Source organism: Schistocerca cancellata, unplaced genomic scaffold, assembly GCF_023864275.1.
Source record: "Schistocerca cancellata isolate TAMUIC-IGC-003103 unplaced genomic scaffold, iqSchCanc2.1 HiC_scaffold_426, whole genome shotgun sequence".
NCBI classification, from domain to species: Eukaryota; Metazoa; Arthropoda; class Insecta; order Orthoptera; family Acrididae; genus Schistocerca; species Schistocerca cancellata.
Genome location: NW_026046443.1, coordinates 733382 through 742011, shown reverse-complemented (window position 1 = coordinate 742011; position 8630 = coordinate 733382).

Genomic DNA, 8630 nt, shown 5'->3' with positions numbered 1-8630 from the left:
GTGATTAGTCAGGTGACAGGTGCAGGGATTCGTGTACTATTGTTCTACGTGCCTCATCCGAAAATTAAAGTGAACAATTAATCGGCTAAACTATTCGCGAGAGTAATGTCTTATATCTCCTGATTAAGGGGACTGACTGCGAGTAAAAAGAAAAGTGACGTACAGGTACTTCTGCGCAACAGCTGCTTGAGGAAGTGACTGCGAAATCGAAGAGAGCTTTGTCAAGATTTGAACGTAAGGAAAGCCTTGTTGACAAACGAAAACTGAACGAAACCAAAATAAGTGGAAAGAGGACATTGCGTGGAGAATTGCTGAGGAAGCCTTTGTCTGCTGAAATGAGAAAAAATTCTAGGAAGTTTTGGTTTTAAGTCAGTAAATGTCAGCAAATGGATCAAAGCTATCTATCCGGTACCTCAGTGACCACACCAGCAAAGAAACGGTGGATGGCAGGCAGAATGCCGAAATACTAACCGCTGATTTCCGAAAATTGTTTCCCATGTACAGAACATAACATGATTCCTTTGTTCAGTCTTCATACAAACACAAGAATTACACATCATATAAATCACAGTGGGATAGAAAATAAAGAAACGTCGTTCAACAGAAGAAGTATGACTTGATATGATACCAATACGTTTCTACATAAAGTGCGCGAAAGAACTTCCTCTTCTTCATGCAATCGTCTACCATGCGTCGTAGGAGGAAGGACCGTTCCATGTCATACGAAAAGTACGCAAATCACTCTCGTTTTAAAGAAGCATCGCTGATGTACATAACTTATATCATTGGCGTAAATCTGATGCAGAATTCTGGGCCACGTTTTAGGCTTACGCCTATTTTGAGACCGAAACTCACATTTGTAGAAATTAACACGGATTCCGCAAAAAACCATCTTGTGACACCTATCTCGTTCTGTTCGTCCAGGAGATCCAGAAGGTACTAGATACTGGCGCTAAAATTGATGTATCTTTCTTTGACTTCCGCGAACCGTTAGATACAGTTCTGGATTGGCGGCTGCTAAACACAATACGAGCAAACGAAATATCAGACTGGCTTCCTGACAAGACTGACGAGTTCCTGAAAAACAGAACATAACGTGTGGTTCTTAACGGAGAGATATCTTCTGGTGTGCGCCAAGGGAATGCTATAGTACCTTGGCTGTTCACAATATATACTGTGTGTTTTACAGCAGTTCCCGTTACCGGTACAGACTTCTAAAGGTTGTAGAGGAGACTTATTAGATAAAGTTTTGCCTGTCAAAGTATACATATAAATGTGAGAATATGATTGTAAATCCATCCTATTTACACTTTTCTTATTACAGATAAAGAAAACCTGCGGTTTTAAACATTTACAATTTTTCGGTGATGTAATCAGTAACTTGCAGCAAAAATTATAAATAAATGCACTGTTGAAAGTCTCTTCGGGTTTGCTGCCGGATCCTAAAATCAACTTGACTCGATATTTCGGCGATCCAACTGTTCGCCATCTTCAGGAAATGCTGCTTCTGCTGATGAGTCCCGCTGAGAACTGACGCAAGATTGCAATTCGACGTCCTATATACGCCACCGTTCAGTACACGGCGCATGCGCCGCCCATCACGGTTTCTGGCTTCCAAAACAGGGAGGTGGCGCCGCCCTTAGTGAAACACTGCTGGCAACGATATATCGCAATCAAGGCCGCATCGAAGAACGTTCAGTTTTGATGCGAGATAATACAGGATTCCACGTTTTGCTAAGAGGAAACCCATTGTCCCTGTTGATTAAACCGGAAATGTTGGCAATTACAACAGTTTCCTCAAATTTCATTTTGTGTCCCTCATTTAGGCAGTGTTCTGCTACGGCCGATTTTTCCGGCTGTTGTAGCCTCGTGTGACGGCGATGTTCCACACACCTGTCATTCACTGTGCGAATAGAACAGCCAACGTAAGCTTTCCCACATTGACACGGGATTTTGTACACCCCGGGTTTCCTAAGTCCCAAATCATCCTTTACAGAGCCGAGCAGAGCCCTAATCTTAGAGGGTGGACGGAACACACTCTTGATGTTAAAACTCCTTAAAATTCGTCCAATCTTAAACGATAAGCCTCCAGCATAAGGAAGAAAGGCCACAGATCTATGTTCCTCTTCGAACACCTCCGGAGACGGTCCAAATTCCATGGCCCGACGAATCTGTTTCTCGGTGTATCCATTTTCCTTAAAAACAGTCATCAAATGCTCAAGTTCTTGGGTTAAGCTGTCTGCGTCGGAAATGGCATATGCTCTCCGTACCAAAGTCCTAAGGACGCCACTACGTTGGTGTGGTGGATGACAACTCTGAGGGTGCAGGTACAAATCTGTGTGTGTCGGCTTTCGGTGAACACTGTGTCCCAAAGTTCCACCTGGTTTTTTATAAACCATTACGTCTAAAAATGGAAGCATCCCATCATTTTCTACCTCCATAGTAAATTTGATACGGGGATGAAGACAGTTGAAGTGGTCCAAAAATGCACTGTTATTTGCAGTACGTAAGCACATCACTGAATCTTAATACATTCTTGGAATATACACTGAAATGACTAAAGTCATGGGGTACCGCCTAATATTTTGTCGGAGCTCCTTTTGCCCGGCTTAGTGCAGCAAATCGACGTTGCACGGACTCAAAAAGTGAATGGAAGCTCCTGCAGAGATATTGAGCCATGCTGTCACGATAGCCGTCCATATTTGCGAACGTTAGATGGAATTCATGTCGGGCGATCTGGGAGGCCAACTCATTCGCTCGGAGTGCCCAGAATGTTCTTCAAACCAATCAGGATCAATTGTGGCCCAGTGAGATGACGCATTGTCATTCGCAAAAAAATTCCGTCGTCGTTTGGGACCATAAGTCCATGAATGGCTGCAGATGGTCTGCAATTAACCCAACATAATCGTTTCCAGTCAATGATAGATTCAATTGGATCAGAAGATCATTTCATGTAAGCACAGCCTGCATCATTAGGGAGCCATCACCAGCTTGCACAGTGACTTGCGGACAGCTTGGGTCCATGGCTTTGTGCGGTCTACACCACACTCGAACCCTACCGTCGACCCTTACCAACTGAAATTGGGACTCATCTGACCAAGCCACGGTTTTACAGTCTTCTAGAGTCCTACCAATATGGTCATGAGCCCTGGAGAGGCGCTGCAGGCGAAGTAATGCTGTTAGCAAAGGCACTTGCGTCAGTTGTCTGATGCCATAGCCCATTAACGTCAAATTTCGCCTCACTCTCAAATGGGCACGTTCGTCGTACGTCCCACAGTGATTTCTGTGGTTGTTTCACACAGTGCTGCTTGTCTGTGAGCTCTGACAATTGTAGGGAAACGTCACTGGACTCGGTCGTTAAGCGAACGCCGTTGGCCACTGCATTGTCCATAGTGCGAGGTAATGACTGAAATGTGGATTCTCAGCACACTCTTGATACTGTGAATCTGGGAATATTGAAATCCCTAACGATTTCCAAAATGGAATGTACGGTGAATCTATAATCCGTTCATCGTAAGAATAAACCTGATGTGATTGGTCAGAAGCTGTAGCTTCACTGGGGAACACTCAAGAATGGGGTGCCACAAGGTACAGTCTTGGGTCCTCTGCTGTTCTTAATATACACTCCTGGAAATTGAAATAAGAACACCGTGAATTCATTGTCCCAGGAAGGGGAAACTTTATTGACACATTCCTGGGGTCAGATACATCACATGATCACACTGACAGAACCACAGGCACATAGACACAGGCAACAGAGCATGCACAATGTCGGCACTAGTACAGTGTATATCCACCTTTCGCAGCAATGCAGGCTGCTATTCTCCCATGGAGACGATCGTAGAGATGCTGGATGTAGTCCTGTGGAACGGCTTGCCATGCCATTTCCACCTGGCGCCTCAGTTGGACCAGCGTTCGTGCTGGACGTGCAGACCGCGTGAGACGACGCTTCATCCAGTCCCAAACATGCTCAATGGGGGACAGATCCGGAGATCTTGCTGGCCAGGGTAGTTGACTTACACCTTCTAGAGCACGTTGGGTGGCACGGGATACATGCGGACGTGCATTGTCCTGTTGGAACAGCAAGTTCCCTTGCCGGTCTAGGAATGGTAGAACGATGGGTTCGATGACGGTTTGGATGTACCGTGCACTATTCAGTGTCCCCTCGACGATCACCAGTGGTGTACGGCCAGTGTAGGAGATCGCTCCCCACACCATGATGCCGGGTGTTGGCCCTGTGTGCCTCGGTCGTATGCAGTCCTGATTGTGGCGCTCACCTGCACGGCGCCAAACACGCATACGACCATCATTGGCACCAAGGCAGAAGCGACTCTCATTGCTGAAGACGACACGTCTCCATTCGTCCCTCCATTCACGCCTGTCGCGACACCACTGGAGGCGGGCTGCACGATGTTGGGGCGTGAGCGGAAGACGGCCTAACGGTGTGCGGGACCGTAGCCCAGCTTCATGGAGACGGTTGCGAATGGTCCTCGCTGATACCCCAGGAGCAACAGTGTCCCTAATTTGCTGGGAAGTGGCGGTGCGGTCCCCTACGGCACTGCGTAGGATCCTACGGTCTTGGAGTGCATCCGTGCGTCGCTGCGGTCCGGTCCCAGGTCGACGGGCACGTGCACCTTCCGCCGACCACTGGCGGCAACATCGGTGTACTGTGGAGACCTCACGCCCCACGTGTTGAGCAATTCGGCGGTACGACCACCCGGGCTCCCGCATGCCCACTATACGCCCTCGCTCAAAGTCCGTCAACTGCACATACGGTTCACGTCCACGCTGTCGCGGCATGCTACCAGTGTTAAAGACTGCGATGGAGCTCCGTATGCCACGGCAAACTGGCTGACACTGACGGCGGCGGTGTACAAATGCTGCGCAGCTAGCCCCATTCGACGGCCAACACCGCGGTTCCTGGTGTGTCCGCTGTGCCGTGCGTGTGATCATTGCTTGTACAGCCCTCTCGCAGTGTCCGGAGCAAGTATGGTGGGTCTGACACACCGGTGTCAATGTGTTTCCAAGAGTGTATATTAATGACTTGCCATTCTATATTCACGAAGATGCAAAGCTGGTACTTCTTGCTGATGATACAAGTATAGCTATCACACCCAACATACAAGAATTAACCGGTGAAAATTTAAACCAAGTTTCTCAGAAAATCATTAAATGGTTCTCTGCAAATGGTCTCTCATTAAACTTTCACAAAACACAGTATATACAGTGCCACACAGTAAATGGAATTATACCATTAATAAATATAGACTTCGATCAGAAATCGGTAGCTAAGGTAGAATATTCAAAAGTTCTAGGTGTATGCATTGATGAGGGGTTGAACTGGAAAAAACACACTGAGGATCTGCTGAAACGTTTGAGTTCAGCTACTTATGCTATTAGGGGCATTGCGAATTTTGGAGATATACATCTGAGTAAATTAGCTTATCACGCCTATTTTCATTCTCTGCTTTCGTATGGCATCATATTCTGGGGTAACTCATCATTGAGTAAAAGAGTATTCATTGCACAAAAGCGTGCAATCAGAATAATTGCAGGAGTTCATCCAAGATCATCTTGCAGACACTTATTTAAAGAGCTAGGGATCTTTACTGTAGCCTCACAATATATATATTCACTTATGGAATTTGTTATTAACAATCCGAACGAATTCAAAAGTAATAGCAGTGTACATGGCTACAACACTAGGAGAAAGGATGATCTTCACTACTCAAGGTTAAATCTAACTTTGGCTCAGAAGGGGGTAAATTATGGTGCCACAAAAATCTTTGGTCACTTACCTAATAGCATCAAAAGTCTGACAGATAGCCATATAGCATTTAAAAGGAAATAAAAAGAATTCTTAATGGCAACTCCTTCTACTCATTAGGTGCACTTTTGGATATAGTAAGTGGGCAATTTCTCCAACCGCCACAAAAAAAAAAAATAAAAAATAAAAATAGATTAAAAAAATAAAAAAAATATTGAGCGTCATGTAATATTTTGTGTAATGTAATATCTTGTGTAGACACCTTTTATTAACCTGACATGTTCCACATCATTACGAAGTGTCGTATTCATGATCTATGGAACAAGTACTAATCTAATCTAAGCATACGTACACTGGTGTTGTTACGCTGTTGGAAGTAGGTCCTACTTACATATTAGATATCTTATTACTAAGTTATGTTAAATGAAACTGTTAGGTATTCAAATGTATTAACAGCCATCAACGTTTTTCTTAATCACGCTTTAGCTACGTAGTTTTTATTTCAAAAATCGTGTACAGTCACAGCCTCTGCAGCGTTGTACTCCGGTTGTCGCGCTATTAATGCGCAGTATTAAAACGGCTGAGGCTGCTTTCTGTTCCGTAGTGAAACACGCACGTGGAACACGGTTTAAAAGTGCCAAGAAATAGGCTGTTCTTAACGTTTTTCATAAATTTACGGAGATAATCGGCTTTGAAGTTTTCCCACAGTTGTATAAAATGCAGCTGAAAATTACACTTCGTTGAGTATGTAGCGCAGCCGGTAGCACAATGGGATGTGAACCAAATATTCGTGTGTGGGTTGAAATCTCCTGAAACTCATTTTTTTCTCCTTCAATCTGAAATACCTACATCTCGTAATTACGAAGCTTATCATCACTTTTTATAAATAATGCACGTCTTGTTTCTAATCACATGTTTCATGCGAAATTCTGTTTTCATTTCAAATACAAATTCTTGATTATCTATGTTTTATGAAAGACTGTTCATAAAATTTTTGTGAACGAAGAAAACAACAATTTAAATTTTTAAGGCAAAAAAGAAAAACTAAATCCGCTTTATTTGGACTATGCCCATTGTTTTATACCACAGAGGTAAGTAAGTATCGTAGAAACATGAAAAACAATCATTTTCACAGCATCGCGCACGTCATACAAGTGCTGCATTCTTACATTTGCTACTGTACCATTACAATATGAACCCAACAGAACTTATTTGGAGCCAAGATGAGAGATTTGTCCCGAGAAGTAACAAGACTGTTAAGCCGCCAGACGTAGGCCTACTGGAACTACCGCACGCAAATGATAACGTGTTGCGATTTTCGTCTAGTCGTCTAAGGGGCGTATTATGATAGATTTGCATTGTATTATTTCATTCTGCTAAAGAATTAAGTGACATTCGATGCTGTATTGCTCCTCTGCTCGTCTCTTTTCACTGTGGGGTAGCTCTACCAGCTGACAGGCCAGTGCTGTCTAAGTTAAACGCGCCGATAAAGCTGTTGTCCCGTATTATCGCTAGGTCGATGGGCGCTAACGCAAAACACAAAACGACTCTTATGTATGATTTGACTGTTAAGGTGTACACACGTCTTACTCTGCTTACTTGATCTGTGACTTTCATGTATTGCGTCTTCCTTGCAATATATTTGTTCAACTTGAAGTTATAACAATTGGCAACGAGGTAGTGATTTTTCTTTTCCATCGTTGACCCACATGTTTCCATGGCTACTTTAGAGCAACTATTGTAAGGTCTCATAGAACAGCAAACGCTTCTCACAAATGCGATTCGTAATTTCGTCGCGGCATCAAATCCAGGGCGTCTCTCGTCGTTGTCTCTACCTCCCTTTCCTCCTTACGATGAGACGGCAGAAGACTGGTCTGATTACGAAAAACGTCTTCGACAGCACTTCTTGGCATTTCATGTCGCGGACGAACAAACATGTACGTCTCTGTTCCTTTCATGGATTTCACCTCAAATGTATCGGCTGTTGTCGCAATTGGCTCCTTTGAAATATCCTGCGTCTTTGTCCTTTGCTGAAATGTGCTCACTTCTGTCCGTCTATTTTCAAAAGCAAACGCATGTGGTAGCCTCTCGTGTTGCCTTTTATTGTTGTCAAAAACAACCGAATCAATCCTACCGCGCTTGGGCTGCTGAACTTCACGGCCTCAGTAGAAAGTGTCAATTTGTTACTGAAGTTCACAAAGAATCCTACGCCGATTCCATGGTACGGGATGCTATTATCCGATTGGTGCCCGACAAAGAAGTTAGGCAACGTGCCCTCCAGTTGGCAAATCCGACTCTAGATGAAGTTCTATCCATCGCACAGTCTTTTGAAATTTCTCGCGCCGCTGGAGCGCAAATAGAGGCATGGGGCGGCGTCGGGGAAATACAAACTCTGTGCGATGTTGACGAAGCATGTGGCGTGTCCCCGCCGGCCGACGTGGCCACAGTACGCTCCCAAGCGCAGCCTCGGCCTAACCGTAAACAAACCTCTAAGAAACTGCAGCAAAACCCACGGCAACTTCCTTCATGTCCGCGGTGTTTTACGAAACATTCACGAGAAGATTGTCCACAACATTGGGCCGTGTGTCACAAATGCAAAAAAAAAAGGGTCATTTGTCATCCGTTTGCAAATCCGACCGCAAACATGATGTTCATGAACATGACGCTGATTCTTATTCTGTGTTGTCTGTCAATTGCACTTCTTACCTTTCAGGGAAGTTATTCCTCACTGTCCAAATACTTGGTCGAGATGTTCGCATGCAGATGGATACTGGTTCTGCTGCCACTATCATCAATTCTCAGACATATCTTCAGTTGGGTTCTCCAGTCCTGTCACCTGTCACTAGGCAATTACGGACTTACA